The sequence below is a fragment of the Ambystoma mexicanum genome, chromosome 12 (genome assembly GCF_040938575.1).
Source record: "Ambystoma mexicanum isolate Mex_15411 chromosome 12, UKY_AmexF1_1, whole genome shotgun sequence".
NCBI classification, from domain to species: domain Eukaryota; kingdom Metazoa; phylum Chordata; class Amphibia; order Caudata; family Ambystomatidae; genus Ambystoma; species Ambystoma mexicanum.
This window is the reverse complement of record NC_090936.1, coordinates 682,043,599-682,059,579: the sequence shown is the minus strand read 5'-3', so window position 1 is coordinate 682,059,579 and position 15,981 is coordinate 682,043,599. Positions and strand designations below refer to the sequence as shown.

General features: G+C 44.4%; 1 protein-coding gene across 1 annotated transcript in view; it reads right to left on the bottom strand.

The window, feature by feature from the left end:
- LOC138513998 (lysosomal alpha-glucosidase-like) overlaps positions 1–15,981 on the bottom strand; it is a 1,078,298-nt gene that overhangs the window by 591,476 nt on the left and 470,841 nt on the right. The window lies entirely within an intron of this gene.

The following is a 15,981-nucleotide window of genomic DNA, read 5'->3' as shown; positions in this document are numbered from 1 at the left end:
TGGATCTCCCACACTCGAATACTCTTCACCTGCAGTGTCCCGCTGACGCCGGCTATTTATCATGATGGGGTTTCAAATGCATTACTGCTGAGATTCTGGATTCACGAATTCACAGAAAGGATTGCTGGTGTATCTGGTTTCACAACCCATTTTGCACTTGCTGTGGAGGAGGTTCCATGTTTGGGATAGACATAAGACCTCACACACAGCAAGGGGTCAGTGTTCCCATCTTCCTCAGGGGAAGTAGGTCTTTGTTTCTTGGAAGATTCATTAGTATCTTCTGAACGTAGTCTCTTCAGGGGCTGCCTTTCTGCCATCTTCTTTGCATAGAACATGTACTCTGGCCATGTGCCCTTTTCTGCACTTGTCAGCCAGCTCGACCTCTCCATTTTCTGAATTAGTTTGTCAATTTGAGCCAACATGTAACAAAACACTTGTTTCAGTTCTTGTTAGTTTTGAGAGGGATTTAGAATCACACCCAATCATTTGTGGCACACATGGCTATCTTCAATTGCTTTATAGTTGAGCTGATTAGAATCACCAACATGTAATGCTAATATTCCTTTGGACCGGAGCTTGAACTCTGAACTGCAATTTCCAGCATGCAATACTTTTTACTTGTTTCACTCATGTTACAGCTGGCAAATAAGGCCAAATCTAGCAGCTTGCATTTAAGAAGGTCTTCTCACCCCCTTCTTCTCGAATCTCGGCTCCTCTGTCGCAGAACCTGGAATATGTCTGTCTCACTGCTCACCTCCTTAGACACTTTGTGGGTCCTGGGATCCCAGTTACTCTTCTCATTTGTTCAGGGTTTCTTTGGCCTCACTGTTTGGCGAAGGCTCTGCGTCTGAGCGTTCATGTGATTTGCCTGATCTGAACCTTTCCCTCCCAATGGGATTCACAAGACTGCCAGTAGCTTCATTGTACAACATTTCTTCTCAGCTCCTCTGACCCTCATTAGGGCTTCTTAGTCTGAGGCACCTGGTTCACCATCCCATCACCAGCAGCCGGTCTTGATCAAGCATCTCTCTCTCACTCAATATGTTGACAACTCACATTACTCTAAACTAACTTGCACAGCATGCTCTCTTTGGGTGGAAATTCGTTAACTCATCCTCACCAAGACACTTTATGTTAGAGGTCATCTCACTCTGATATCAATTACACTGATGTGACTCATCAGGGCTCTGGCAAATTAAGCTTCCAAGCTTCTGCTCAGCATTCCCATCCCACAGGAGGAAGGATAGCTCAGGGGCAATGTGTTTGTCTTGGAAGCAAGACAACATAGCGCAACCCAGGTTTGAATCCCAATCCCACGCTTAGAATCCACTTGTTGATATTAAGCATGTTATAAATGAAAAATTATAAATTTCATGCTGGATTCTATAGTTCTCTGAGATCACACGTTTAAGACCAGTTAGATTTTCACAGCTATGGAAGAAAGACTGTTCCTCTCTCTATTGTACCTTGGCTAATTATGGTATGCCCACGATGCTAATACACATCTTCTGATAAGGCATGTTATCAAATAAGTAAGTTGGTGTTTGACCCACAATTTCTATAGCATTCTGCATTCCCCAGTTTAGCCTCAAGAAATCTCTTTATCATCTGGTGCTTTAATTCCTGAAGCCGCAATAATGATGAATGTGAAGACATAGGGGAACTTCCGGTATTCATGTGATATAGAAAGGTAGACATGTACAGGTGGTAGTACTGGAAACTTAGGTCTGCAAACATTCATTTATTAGTAGGATTCTTCTCCTAAGCAACGTTTTGGTACATTTTGTAAGTTCTTTTTAAAAATGAGATCAGTAATGACCGGTTTATTTGTTTAGGTGGTCCGTCAACTAAAATTACAGACATGTCACCTCAATTAAGTCCGTGTGTGAATACAAAAAGAAAATCCATTAACATTGTGTGTATGAAAACGCATTAAAAAAAGCAAAGGAAATATGTATTTTGCCAAAACAATCGGTTGAGAATTAGATGGGTATAATGGGTATATTTATTGTTTCACATTTTAGCGCAAATGCATTTTTAATGTATAGTACTTATTTTTCCAATTTAATCACTGTAATTAAATATGCAAATGTAATTGCGTATTTATCAGAAGGGTAAACAGTTCTTGCTTTCCTGAAGACGCAGCAGGTTTCTTGTGAAATGTTCCACATCACTCGCGGCGCTCTCCGCCACCTGGGGAGTTGTTTTGCGAATCTGCAGCGACAGGGTGAAACTTGCTCTCGCTGCTGTTCTAGAGCACGGAAGCAATCGTTATTAGAACTTGCGTGAGGCACATCATGGCAGCATTTGGACTCCAAAGTGGACCTGCACTTACCTGAGCTGGAGAAATTATTCTGCATGTCAGAGGAAAAAGACGCACACAACGTGCTTAAATACACAAGGCCTTGCTGTTTGCGCCTGAAAATAATCACCCGCCAGTATGTTTAGCGCAATGCTGTGGACCAGTCGACGAATGATGACGTCACGCAAAGTCCATTGGAGGATAGGGTGGCCAACTGACACGTATTTTGTGGGATTGTGCAGCATTTGGGGACTCTGTCCCGCAGTTTGCAGAGTGGCTGTGCGGGACGCAGGTTGTCCCGACTTGCGTTGTTCCCTGAAGTGTGACTCTCAGGAGACAGCAAGTTGGGACAACCTGCGTCCAGCACAGCCACCCTGCAAACTAAAGTGGCCGTCTACACACCATGACGCTGCCATCTGCAGTTTTCTGGCTCCTTTTTTGAGCCTGCAGGTCGAGCTGCTGCCGCTGCTGTTCCTGTCTTGATTCCAATGTTAAAGCTTTGTTCCTGGGGCAGTGATGGTCATGTAAAACGTGACCATCACCTCCCAAGGGCAAACATGTGCATTGCAATTAAGCCAGGTGTTAAACAATTTGTTAATGGCTCTTAAATTACAAATGGGGCGGCCCAAACGTGAATGACGTTGTGACGTCATCCCCGCCTTGTGGGCAGGTGTCCCGCAAAAGGATCTCAAAAAGTTGCCCACCCTAGTGGAGGAACCAAAGGCACTGCTAAAAGAATCCAAAATGTCAGGGAGTTTTCAAATTAGGAGATATTGCAGAGGATATGTTGAGTGTGCTTACAGCCACAGATATACTGCAGTCCGTTGAGAAGATGTTGTTAGTCTAGTGGCTGATGTTTTCAGATCTAACATTCATTAGCCACGAAGTTAGCAAACATTTGCTGCAGTTCAGCAAAGGGAACCTCATCCTCCTTGGTAGGCAATCACGTTTGAGCCCACTCATAAGTATGGCATCTAACTTTCTTGAAACAAAAGGAAGATATGCTCAACAGCCTAGTAGCAGACAAACAATCTACAATGCTACTTTTAGACCACAGAACCTTCCTCTCTTACTTTCGCCATTACGTAGGCATCCAGAGATCTGCACTTGATGGGAACTCCATTTTGAATGATCGCTCTATCCAGGCTTAAGTCCAAAACATGAACAAAAAGCTGCGTCCAAAATACTGCCAGCCCGATTCATGCAATTTTTTTCACAGTTTAAAGTGACTTTGCACTGCTCCATGAATCAGGGTGTGTGTTGGCAGTGCAAAGTCACTTTTCAGCAGTGCAAAGTCACTTTGAACCGTGCAAACAATTCTATGAATCGGACCCGGAGTCCCTTAAGTCACCTCACTTTATCCTAAGTTGTTCAAACACTGCCTACATCCATTATCAGAATACTACATTGGAAGCTTCAATTAACCTTTCCACCTCAACATTGAGTCCTCTCAGCAATGGTCTATTTCAACAAAGATGTAACGAAGCAAACTAAATTGTTGGCCCGCCTCAAATTTGTCAAGAATTGGAAGCACTCCAGCTATCTGTCCTTAAACAATTCTAAATCTGAGGTCTCATTAATAAAAGTTACACTAGTTTGTACACAATAGTAATTAAATTGACCACCTACCATAGTATACCCCTGACACTGATATGCAGCCAGCAACCTAGTCATTGATTTCGACAGAACTCGTGTTCAAACCCCAAGGACAGCCCTTGAAAAAAAATTCCCGACAACTCACAAACTTAGGAAAAATCCTCTTGCTATCTGACAGGAGCCACTTTAATTCTTGGCGCTTAGAAACAACTGCTAGGCATTTAGCATGTTACAGGAATCCAAATAAAAAAGCCAGAAACCCTCCCTATTTGTTTTAAAAGAGATCAGTTAATTTAATTTGGGATATTGCATAGGATTATCTAATGGGTGTAGATTAGAAAATAATTATGTTGATAGTTATAGATGGATGAATTTTGGGAGACTAAATGTGAATTCATAGGACAAACCAAATCCAAGAAGAATAGGCCTCCATTTGCTTCATGTGCTTCATCTACTGAAAACTTAAGCAAAATGTATAGGTACTCCCAATTTCTATTTCAAGCAGAAGGTGCATACGGTAAGACTTTCCATGTTCTGCGGACGTGTACAGCCGATAGTGTATTGGGAGGCTAGAATTGCCAGAAAGTGTCAACATTTTAGCAGCAGGCCTCGGTAGGTGAAAACTCGTAACACAAATGAATAATCTGAAATTACATTGGAGGGGTTGGATTTCACAGAGCAAGATTTTAGTTTCGTATTCAGAGATCCTCTTTGATTGGCTGAAGAATACATTCCATTTGATGGGTCAGGCAGAAGCCTGATATTATAAACTGAAGGTGATTTGGTTGCAGGTAATTAGAGAGTTGGCTGATGGGATACCAGAGGGGTCAGAACTGTAGGGGCTACTTTAGAGGCCACCTGATCTGTGTCAGGGTTTCAAACTTACTCTCAAAGGGGTCTTGCAGCAGCACAGATTTTGAGTGAAAGATGTCGACCTGACGAGTTGGGACTTAGTACTAGATGGAGCAATTAGATCAATCCTTTATTTTAAGGCTGAAGTGGATCTGAGTTATTCAGGGAGGAGGTGGGACTTAAAAAGATTTTCTATGTGATTTGGGGTGAAAATACACACTTCACACTGAAGGAGAAATGGACTAACTCCACTCAAGCTCCACTCAAAATATGTTGATCAACAGTTGGGTGGTCTCACAAAAGCTTAACAGAATCCAAATTGTGTTGTTCATGTGAGAGTTGTAGCGGAACAATGGCACACATTTTTGCATTGCTCTATACGAACTTGTTAATGGACAGAGGTTTGGAAAGGGTGGAGCTGGTTAAGCGGTATAAGGATCCTCATACCATTTACCATAATCGTTTTGTTTTGGCGACACATATTCTGAATTATTTGTGTAACCAAAGCGCATATTTACTCAGGGTGATAGTTGCAGCCAAAATCAAATGTGGAAAGTCTGGAAAACAAAAAAAAAAACAGTGTAAATGTGGATTCAGGGAATGGTCGTACTCACAAAGTATGAAAAAACGATTCTACTGAAAAGGAATGTGGTAGACCATTTTGAAGAAATGTGCTAAGTATTTAATATATATATTTTTTAATAATGATGTGGGTTGCTTCAGATGTGTATTTGCATGCATTTTGACATTTGAAACTCTCGGGCTCATATCTGCCGCCCTACCCACTTTTCCATCGCTCGTCTTCTGACTGTCTTGTCCTAATGTGTTTGGAGTAACCATGATTTTATCTGAAACGAAAAAAAGTGTTATTGTTTATTTAAAGATGGAATTGAAAAGTGAGGTTTAATTGCAGCTGCTGGTCTGTCCATTCTGCGATGCTCTGATTGTGTTTCTTTGGCCACGATAACACTGTTTTATAAACAGGAAGAAATACGGTATGGATACCTGCAGGGTTTCAATAGATGTTATTTATTCATTTATGTTACATGTCGACTGTCATGGCTCTGAATCACTCCTTGCTTGCTTAACCTGGCAACCTTCTTTGACGTCACACATCTCATGTGTGGGTGCTAATAGACTTGGTGCCTCTGCATGGCCTCCATCGCTACACTTATCAGGTCCCATAGGTTAGGCTTAAACATGTAGGAGGACAAAACCCAAATACACCTTACACTTCCAAAGATTCAGGGGGTCACCAGCATCCCAGTAACTGCCTAGCACACAGCCAGGAGCAGATGCAAAGGAGCAGTCCCTTCCTACACGCAGAGAGGACGGATAGTGTGCTACTTATCCAAAATGCCTGCCCCCCCATAACTCTCCTGATAGCCAGGCTCTATGGGGGCCACTTCAAAACCCACCCACCTAAAAGGTGAAAAAACACTACAGAGCTCACCTTTGGACCTCAAATTGAGCTGTGTTGTTGTACCCACTTGAGCCGTGTCCTGGCAATATTGTCACACACTCCTCATAAAGCAGTCCTGCTCACAAAAGGAACCCCCCCCACCCCCCCCTCCCCCGGACTACTGCATCAACATCGCCCAGCTTTCAAAAAGCTTTGGCGTCTGGTGCTCAAGCCCACCTACGGCCCAAGCCCAGCCTCTGGCCCCTTCTAGAAATTCAGCTGCCTTATGAACCCACAACGCGTTTTAATTCGATCTATTTTGGGCTTAATGTTTAGTTATACATTTGCAAGGTTAGCTTACAAATCAAGCACTGCATGTTTTGTTTGCTGGACAGTTCAATAGAATCCACACACAGAATAGGAAATTAAACTTGATGTTAGACTAGTTAAGAGCCTACGGAAGCGTAATAACCTAATTTTAATATGGAACAAAAGGCAGAAAAACACTTACGGCCCATGATTCCTTGCAAGCTTTCATATCCTCCAGCAGGATTTGCAGACCAGGCATCACGATTCTCTTTTGTATAGAAACAAACTTTGGTCTGAGAATACTTTTGACAAAAAAACGGAAGTGAGCCTGTTTTGCCAAATCACAGAGAATTATTTTTCCGAACCCAGATTTATGTTGTCGAGGTGTAAAAAGTTGATCAGGAATTTTCTTGTACAAGGCACACATGTTTGCATCATTCAAGTACTAACAGCCATTATTTATTTATTTTTATTTTGCATTTATATACATTGTATCTCTATCCTGCCACACCAAATACTTCTGACCGATGTTGGACACTAAACCTGGGTGAGTCTTCCCAAAACTCTACCTGTCCCGGAAATCCCTGCAGGCTTCATCGCCAGTTTCCGGTGCCTCTGCAGGCACCACTGAACAATTCCCGTGTGTATTATGGCGAGTTCTTAGGCAGAAAGGCAGTTCTAGAGCCTGTATAAAGACAACAGCAACGTTCCGTGTCCTTTGTGGGCTAAGTGTGGCTGCAGGGAGGCGAGGCAGGGCTGATCCATTCCAGGAGTATGAGAAACAAACTTGCGACGGTAATATCCGGATTTCTCTTTGGTAAGAGTATTAATTGTTATCTGAAAACTTTGTTTATAGCAGTGAAAGCTTTATTTTTTCTGACCCTAGCACTCTGGCAGCTTCTTTGGGAAATCCTTTTCTTTTGCGTTGTGGTTTGGAACTGTGTTACTCTCGCTGGAGAAACATTTATGTTGCTTAATTCTGAAGCCAGTTTGTTGGCGAAGCCATTCTTTGCCAGGGAAGCCATGGCTATTTTAGTTCAGAAGCCTTCATTTGTTCTTTTATTAATAGAAAAGACTATTTTGTTTAGGAGAACCTTTTTTGTTTGGAAAAATGACAGTCATGCAGGCGCAGGAATCTGACATGGTGCTGTGGGTGCAGGTGGATCACAGCGATCTGATCCAGTTCATGCAGATCTCTTATCCTTTCACCTTGAAAATGAAAATGGGAAGGCGCAGTTGATCAGCATTCTCGGGAGGAGGCACACTATCTGCCTCCTCCGGCAGATGATGCAGCTGCAGATAGTGTTGTTGGGATTGGTGTTGAGGGTGAGGATGCTACTGAGGTCAATGGTGGGAAAAGTGGTGAGACAGAGGGGGGTGGAGCCTGAGCCATTGGCACAGCCAGTACCTGAGTGTTCAGGAGGAGAGGCAGTGCTGCAGTGGTCAGGAGGAGTAAGAAAGCATACTGAGGGATCATGGAAGTCCCAGATGTTCCTTCTCAAGTACAGGGGGAGCAGGAAGACAACCTTCCGTTTGCCACAATCTCCTTGGGCCTGGGATACATTTCAGGCTAAAGCAGTGGAGTGCTCATTGTGCCTGGGGTAAAACAAAGACCACCAGGGTGACCGAGACCTCTGCTCTGCTACCCATTCACCAGGTACCACAGCGCTTCCAAACCATCAGCAGTGCTGGCACTTGGTTGTGTACGACAAGTTGCACACACTCCACGTCCACACAGAGACTGCAGCAGAGACATTCCAGGAGGACACAGGGGAATGGCATAACCACCATCAGAAGTGCAGACGTGTCCATGTCTGTATGTATGTATTTATTTATTTATTTATTTATTTATTTATTTATTTATTTTTACAGAGCGCCCAAAGGCATCCGGGCACTATGACATGACCAGTTACTTATGAAGTAGTACCAGCATAATATAGATACAATATGATTGGATTGACAGTGATCGTCTGTTGAAGTTAGGTGAACAGCAATGCTTTTAGATCTCTCCGGAATGACCAGTACGAATGTTCTGCTCGCAAGGTGGATGGGAGAAGGTTTCAGTGCTTGGCTGCAACGGCAGGGAAGTTGGAGCCTCCAGCTCTGGCCTGTTTAAATTTGGGCTGGGTGACTCAGTGGGCATAGGCAGCCCAGGTGGGTTTGGAGGAGGATGCTTTGGTACATCTTTGGAATAGATAAGGGGGCATCTTTGAACAAGCATTTGTGTGTGATGAGAGAATTATGAAGGGATCTTGTTCACAAACAGGGAGCCAGTGGTCTTGTTTTCTTGCTTTCGTAATGTATTCCATTTTAGGGATATTTAGTGCTGCTACTTAGTGTGTTGTTTTGAATAACCTGCAATTTCCAAATGTTGATGTTTATAGTGCCTGCAAAAAGGGCATTGCAGTAGTCAAGCCAAGGACCTACGGTTGCTCGGGCTATGGTAAGGCAACTCTCCAATGATCGGAAGGGTCTGGATGCATTGATTAGCTTGGTAGTGTAGGCGGCAGAGGAGGCAATGGCGCTGACATGATGAGAAAGGGAAAGGATCGTGTCAAGATATAACCCAAGGGTTCTCACAGATGGGAGACAGTGATCAGGATACTGTCGATGTTGAAGGTGGAGTATTGAGGGTCAAGCCTCTTGATCACCATGGGGGGCCCATAAGGAGGTTCTCGGTCTTCTCATCATTCAGACATAGATGGTGAGTGGCCATCCAGGCCTGGATGGTTGAATACAGAGAGTTGAGGGAAGAGGCATTTTTAATGTAGTTGCCAGTGAGTGTGAGTAGGACTTGCCTGTCATTTGCATAGTTTGTAAAAGAAACACAGATAGAGTCTAGAATGGCAAATAGTGGAATTGAGAAAATGTTATATAAGGTAGGCGATAAGTTCCCTCTAATTATTTTTCACTAAGTGCTGAAATGGTAGGCATTTGTGCGCACCTACATTTCCATGTGTGCAACTAACTATCAAGGTAAGCCACTTTGTGAGCATGTGTATTTAGTGAGCTAGCAGGTTTGGAAGGGAATTTCCCCTTCCTAACCGTTGCAATTCTTTACAAATCAGTGTAAAAGGTGCATCTTACAGCACCTTTACCTAAAACCAAGGCTAAAAAACAATTAGTTTATATGCAATTATAAAGAGAGCTCATTGACCAGTCCAAGACTTTAAGATCTGCCACAGTACCTAGCAAATGTACTCCTGTCCAAAAATAAATATGTGTATGAACAAAATTGTATTGTATCCTCAATGTAAACAATTGGTTAAATTGTAGGTATTCATTTGCCAGCACTTCTCCTGTGTATTACAAAACATAAGTATCGATTAACATAACTGATGGGACTGGCAAACAATCAGAGAGGATACATTATTTGCAGAGCGAATAATGGCAACTAAAAGGATTGTGCCAGAAGACATGCCAGTAAGAGTTTATGTGCCACTTTAATAAAGGGATTCAGGGGCCTTACCGGAATGGGGGTTCTTATCCCTAAGAGGTGAGTCACTCCCAGAGAGGTCGCACTTGCCCAGGACCCTAGGGAAGGTCTTGTTGAGTGGGCTCACCTCCCTAGCATCAAAGGTTGTGTCTCCCCCTCTGGGGAGAAGGGACGAATAGTCTAGATTCATCACAATACCCATAATTTCTTGCAGGCCAAGCAATACTAAAGAGGTGCTAATGCTGAGCATATTTGCCTACTCAAAGTAAATCCTTAGAATGCAAATTAATAATTGAGTTTTATAATGCACTAGCAAAGGTTCTGTAGACAGAGATAAGACTCATCAATTGTTTAAAATCAATTATCCTATAGGTAGCTATTCCGATTCGCTTTTCGCTTGATATGTTTTGCACCCTGAAGTAAACTGCACTTAGAATGGACGCGTGTGGCTGACTGACATAACTCGGAGCAGATGTAGAGGGCAGACGAGAGTTGGTGTGCTGCTGCATACTGGGGCCTTCTGTGTTGTCTCCCCACCTGTCGCCTCACCCTGGCGTGGTGCAGATCATTGCGGTGCAACTATCTCAGAAACCGTGCAACCTAGGGCCTTGAAGCAGTGTTTTTTGTTCCTTGTGTCACGACCGGTCCTTCTACGACCACATTGATGTTTTGCAGATTTCAGGCAACAGTGTCATGTGTGAAGGTGCTGAAATCCAGGGAAAGAGGTGGGGTGTCGTGTAGTGGCATGATCCCTGTCCCTAACCCTCTTAGGCAAAACACTGGAGCCAGGCGATCCTCCATATTGGCCTTAAAGTCCTGCCCATCTCATCTGAGACCCTCTTGGCGCCAGGCTCATACATGTTCAGAGGAAAGACTTGAGAATTGGACTTGGTAATGGACTTTGGTGCAACATGGATGCCTCCACATAGCTCAGTTCTATGAACTGTGCTATGCAGTCTATGCAGTCTACCTTTTTGGGTGTGGTTAGGCCTAGAAACACCTGGGATACCTGGAGGCAATGTAAACCACGCCCAGGCAAAGAAACACGTTTCGTGTTACTCTGCGCCTGCAGCGTGACACCGGGCTTAGATCGGTCTATTGAGATTCTCGCGTGCCCTCCTGGAACAGCGTACCTGAAAGAACAAGAACAACATTAGCACAACACTTACCTCGAGTAGAATCCTGCTTCCATCCAACGCCCCTCTGGTCCAGAGAACAGCATCTCGGCGGTGCCACCTCCAATTGCGGAACGCTGCATTCTGAGAAGAAAAGAACAAAGGAAAAAGGGCTTTAGTAAGCGTTCCATTATTCCGATCCCGAAAACAGCAAGAATAATCACACGCTTACCTGGATTCGAGCCGCTCATGGTCACATCCGTCCCGGAGCATACCATCGACCTACAAAGGAGTAAAAACACAGGTTAGTATATGCAAAGACAAGAAGGTGCCACGCATTACGCTTAACTCCCCGCTATTTACTCTCTCAGCTAGCAGCCATTATGGGACATTACAGCGGCCTGCAAGGGAAAAGAGAGACATAGGTCAGCACAAGAAAAAGGCGAACAGCGGCGCGCATCGCGCTTTCACTCACCGCTTTGTGCTCAGTCCCAAGCAGCACGAAACCATCAACAACCTCTTCCAGCACCTAAAGGGAGAAGAGGAGACATTAGTAAGGGCAACAGAAAAGAAAAGGACAATTCATCAAAACCAACAAATCTACCTTGTCGGACTGGAGTTACAGCAAGTCCAGACTCAAAGGGCCCGCACCAGTGAAGTAACTAGGTTGCGTACGCGCCAACATCAACAACGCAACCCTGCACCAAGGAGCAGGACAGAGAGCGCATAATACAAGAAAACACGGTGAGGAGAGGACAAAGGGGAATGTTTGGTCCTCAAAGAAGGTGGGAGCCAAGCAAACAGACGCAGTAGAGTTATATCTGCAATTCCTGTATTTCAGGCCCAATCCTCGGTCGAACAGATTCCAAGGGAGGGGATCGAGATCGTGAGAGGTCCAAGCAGGCTGAGTGGCGTCCCCGTGGATATCAGGTGAGCGTTACAGAATGTGAAGCCTTAATACTATAATCCACCTGGTTGTCATGGAAATGTCAGAAACCGACCAGTTAGCCCAAATGCTTGGGCAGTTACGTACTGAGGTACATTCAGCCAGGCAGGAGACCAACGCCGTGAGGAGAAAGTTGATAGTCGCTAAGAACGCACCGACGACTTGAGCCGACAACTTCTCCAGTCAGAGGCAGGACAAGCACCATTACCCGGTAACCTTCCATCAATGCCAGCACCATCAGCCAATCCTGTTCAGATAACCCTTCCTGGGGCAGTCCCTTTGGCCCCACCTGAATGATTCATGGGAGATCCCAAGAAGTATGCAACATTTATGAACCAATGTCGTCTTCATTTCCTTTGTAGGCCTGGGGCCTTCCCAAACGACCAGTCACAGGTTGCTTTTGTGCTATCTTATTTGAGTGGCAGTGCTGCGGACTGGTCTGTACCCTTTGTCAGTCAGGATAATCCTTTGCTGCATGACTTCAGGGGTTTTCAGCAGGAGATGGAGAAGCTCTTTGCTCGTCGGACCCATGGACAGGCATTAGACAACAAACTCTTGTCCCTCTGTCAAGGATACCAAGACTTATTAACATATATAGCAAACTTCAACAGGCTCGTGGTCACAGCTGGATGGCCTGAGGAGAAAAGAACCATGTTATTTCATCTGGACCTACGGGGGGGATCTAAAAGATATTCTTGCTCAAGTGGTTGACCCACCAAAAGACTGTACAGAATTCATTAACCTTGTTGTTCAGCTAGATCATAGGTTGCAAGACCGAAGAGTAGATCGAATCAGAATGGACACTCGCCCTATGTATGTACGATCAAAGGACAATGTCCCACAAGCAACAGAAAGTTCAGGGGAACCAATGCAGATCAGAAAGGTAAGGGCCCCTTTAACTAAGGCCGAAAGGGACAAAAGAAGGCAGCAGCAGCTATGTTTGTACTGCGGAAAATCAGGCCATTTCCTTAAAGAGTGTCCAGTGAAACCACCAAGGAGAACCGTAGGGGCTACTGACAAAGAAGATGCCAACAAGAAGTCGGAAAACTACCAAGCCTGGCAAGTGTAGGGGTCCGCTTGTCGAGCGAAGAAAGTGAACTACAGACCTCTCATTTTGCATTGTCAGTGATCTTGATCAACCACCAGCAACCGTCTTGGATGCATGCCGTAAAAGCATACAAAGATAGCGGAGCAGTTGGGAACTATATGGAACAAGATCTCGCAGCAAAGATGGAGCTTCCTTTATGCCCTAAGTCAACCACTGACAAAGTCACCACAGTTGATGGTACGGAAATAGCTTCCGGTCCAGTATCCCAATGCACAGCAGTTTTAACCCTTCTGTGCCAGGATGGACACGGGGAATCTACAGCTTTCAATCTCATCAAGGCACCCCAGTTTAGGTTGATCTTAAGGATGCCATGGTTGGTAGCTCACAATCCTCGAATAGATTGGCGTGCAAAAGAGTTGACCTTTTCCAAAAGTTGTGCTCTCACTAGAAAAGCAGTCAACAGATACAAGTACTTCTGCTCATGGAACAGCGGCCATAGCTCTGGGGGTAACCGGTACCCTACCAAGTGAATACCAGGACTTTCAATATGTATTTCAGAAAGAACAAGCTAATACCTTACCACCGCACAGACCATATGATTGCCAGATCGACCTGGTGCCCAGTGCACAAATCCCTTGTGGGCGAATCTATGCACTCACAGAACCAGAAAACCAGCATTTAAAGTCCTAGTTAGATCAATACCTGGCAAACGGTTTCATCCGCCCCTCGAAGTCGCCAGCAGCCTCTCCTCTATTCTTTGTGCCAAAGAAGGAAGGAGATTTGAGGACTTGCATCAACTATGGCATGTTAACCCAAATCACCGTAAAAAATCGCTATCCTCTACCACTCATTCCGGAACTGTTATATCAAGTTAAAGATGCCCAGGTCTACACCAAATTAGACCTTAGAGGAGCGTACCATCTTGATCGAGTGAAAAAGGGTGACGATGGAAAAACCCCTTTCGTACCAAATATGGCTTATACGAATATCAGGTAATGCCCTTCGGCCTTTTCAATGCTCCCGCTGCATTCCCGTACTTCATGAACAATGTCCTAAGGGAATTAATCGACCTCTGTGACCTAGTTTATATCGACGATATCCTGGTATATTCAGCTTCAAAACAGGACCACCTCAAGCATGTTCGCTCTGTTCTTGCAAAACTCTGCCAACACCAGCTTTATGCCAAACTCGAAAAATGCTCATTTCATTTCACCGAAGTGGAGTTCCTCGGTTTCGTCCTCACCCCAAAAGGAATTCGAATGGATGTGCACAAGGTAGATGCCATTCTGAATTGGTCGTCACCAAATTAATTCAAAGGAATCCAGAGCATGTTGGGTTTCGCAAACTTCTACCTGCCGATTCATCAAAGGGTTTTCACAAATAGTTCATCCAATCACATCTTTGTTAAGAAAAAGCAGTAAGAATTTCCAATGAACAGAAGAAGAAGAGAAGGCCTTCCAGGAACTCAAAGTGAGGTTGACTTCCGCCCCGATTCTACAACATCCTCGCCCAGACCTCCCTTACGTGGTGGAAACGGACGCCTCAAGTATGGCAATGGGAGCTGTTCTCTCACAAAAGGACCCAGTTACTACTGGTCAATTACACCGTGTAGCCTACTAGTCGCGTAAATTCACACCACCCGAACTCAACTACGCCATCACGGACAAAGAACTCCTAGCCATCAAGTCAACTTTTAAGGCCTAGCGACATTATCTCCTAGGTGCCAGGCATACAATCACTGTAATACGTAATAACTGACCACCGAAACCTACAATACCGAAAGACAGCGAAGGCTCAATGTTCACAGCAACTACGCTGGGCCCTTTTCTTCGCAGAATATGATTACGTGATCACGTTTCGACCGGGAGTCAGAAACAGAAAGGCCGATGCCCTTTCCCGTATGGGCATTGATGAGCAGGTGTACATAACCCCCGATCCAATAGCCATTATTCCAAGTGACAAACTCCTGGGCATTACAGCAACCATGACTCAGAGTGAATTACATGAGGAGATCCAACGCTTGATGAGTCCTGAGCAATTACAAGAGTGGAGTACACAAGGAGAACACCACACAATTATAAACCAACTACCCTATTTCAGGAAATGTTTATTCCTGCCGAACAAAAAATTGCAAGAACAAGTAATTTCTGGTTATCATGACTGTTTAATTGAGGGTCACCCTGGAATTGCAATAACTCTAGCCAAGGTGAAACGAAGCTACTGGTGGCCCACGTGGCATAAGGACATTATTCAATTCATTCAATCCTGTGGCGTGTGTGCACAAAATAAATCATCAAAGCAAAAACCAACTGGGCTCCTTCAACCATTAGAAATTCCACCAGTGCCCTGGCATACCTTATCTCTCGATTTCATCACTGATTTACCACCCAGTCAAGGATTTAACACCATTCTAGTGGTTGTGGCCTTATTTTCAAAAATTGCACACTTTGTTCGTTTTAAGGGTGTCCCACATACATCTTGTCTGGCGAAGGAATTTCTTGAACGTATCGTACGGCTCCATGGGTTTCCTTCGGTACTGATCTCAAATCGAGGTACTCAATTTATGTCCAACTTCTGGAGGAAGTGTTGTTCATTGGCCCAAATCGACATCCGATTATCCACTAGTCACCACCCCAAACGGATGGCCAAATGGAGAGAACGAACCAAATGCTCGAGCAGTACTTACGCTGTATGCTACATCAAGTGGAAGAGAGTTGAAAGGACTTGTTATGGATAGCTGAATATGCCTACAATAATTCTTTACACACCAGTGCAGGGCACACTCCTTTTTATACCGTATACGGCAGACATCCATGTACTTCCAAACTAGATGTGCCTACTATCCTGGAAATTCCAGCAATTAAAACCTTACACACGACTACTTCTCAAACCTTTAAAAAGGCAGTCAAGCATTTACTCCAAGCTAAGAATCGTCAAAAGAAATTCGCCGACCACCGTCGTGGAAAGGCCTCCAA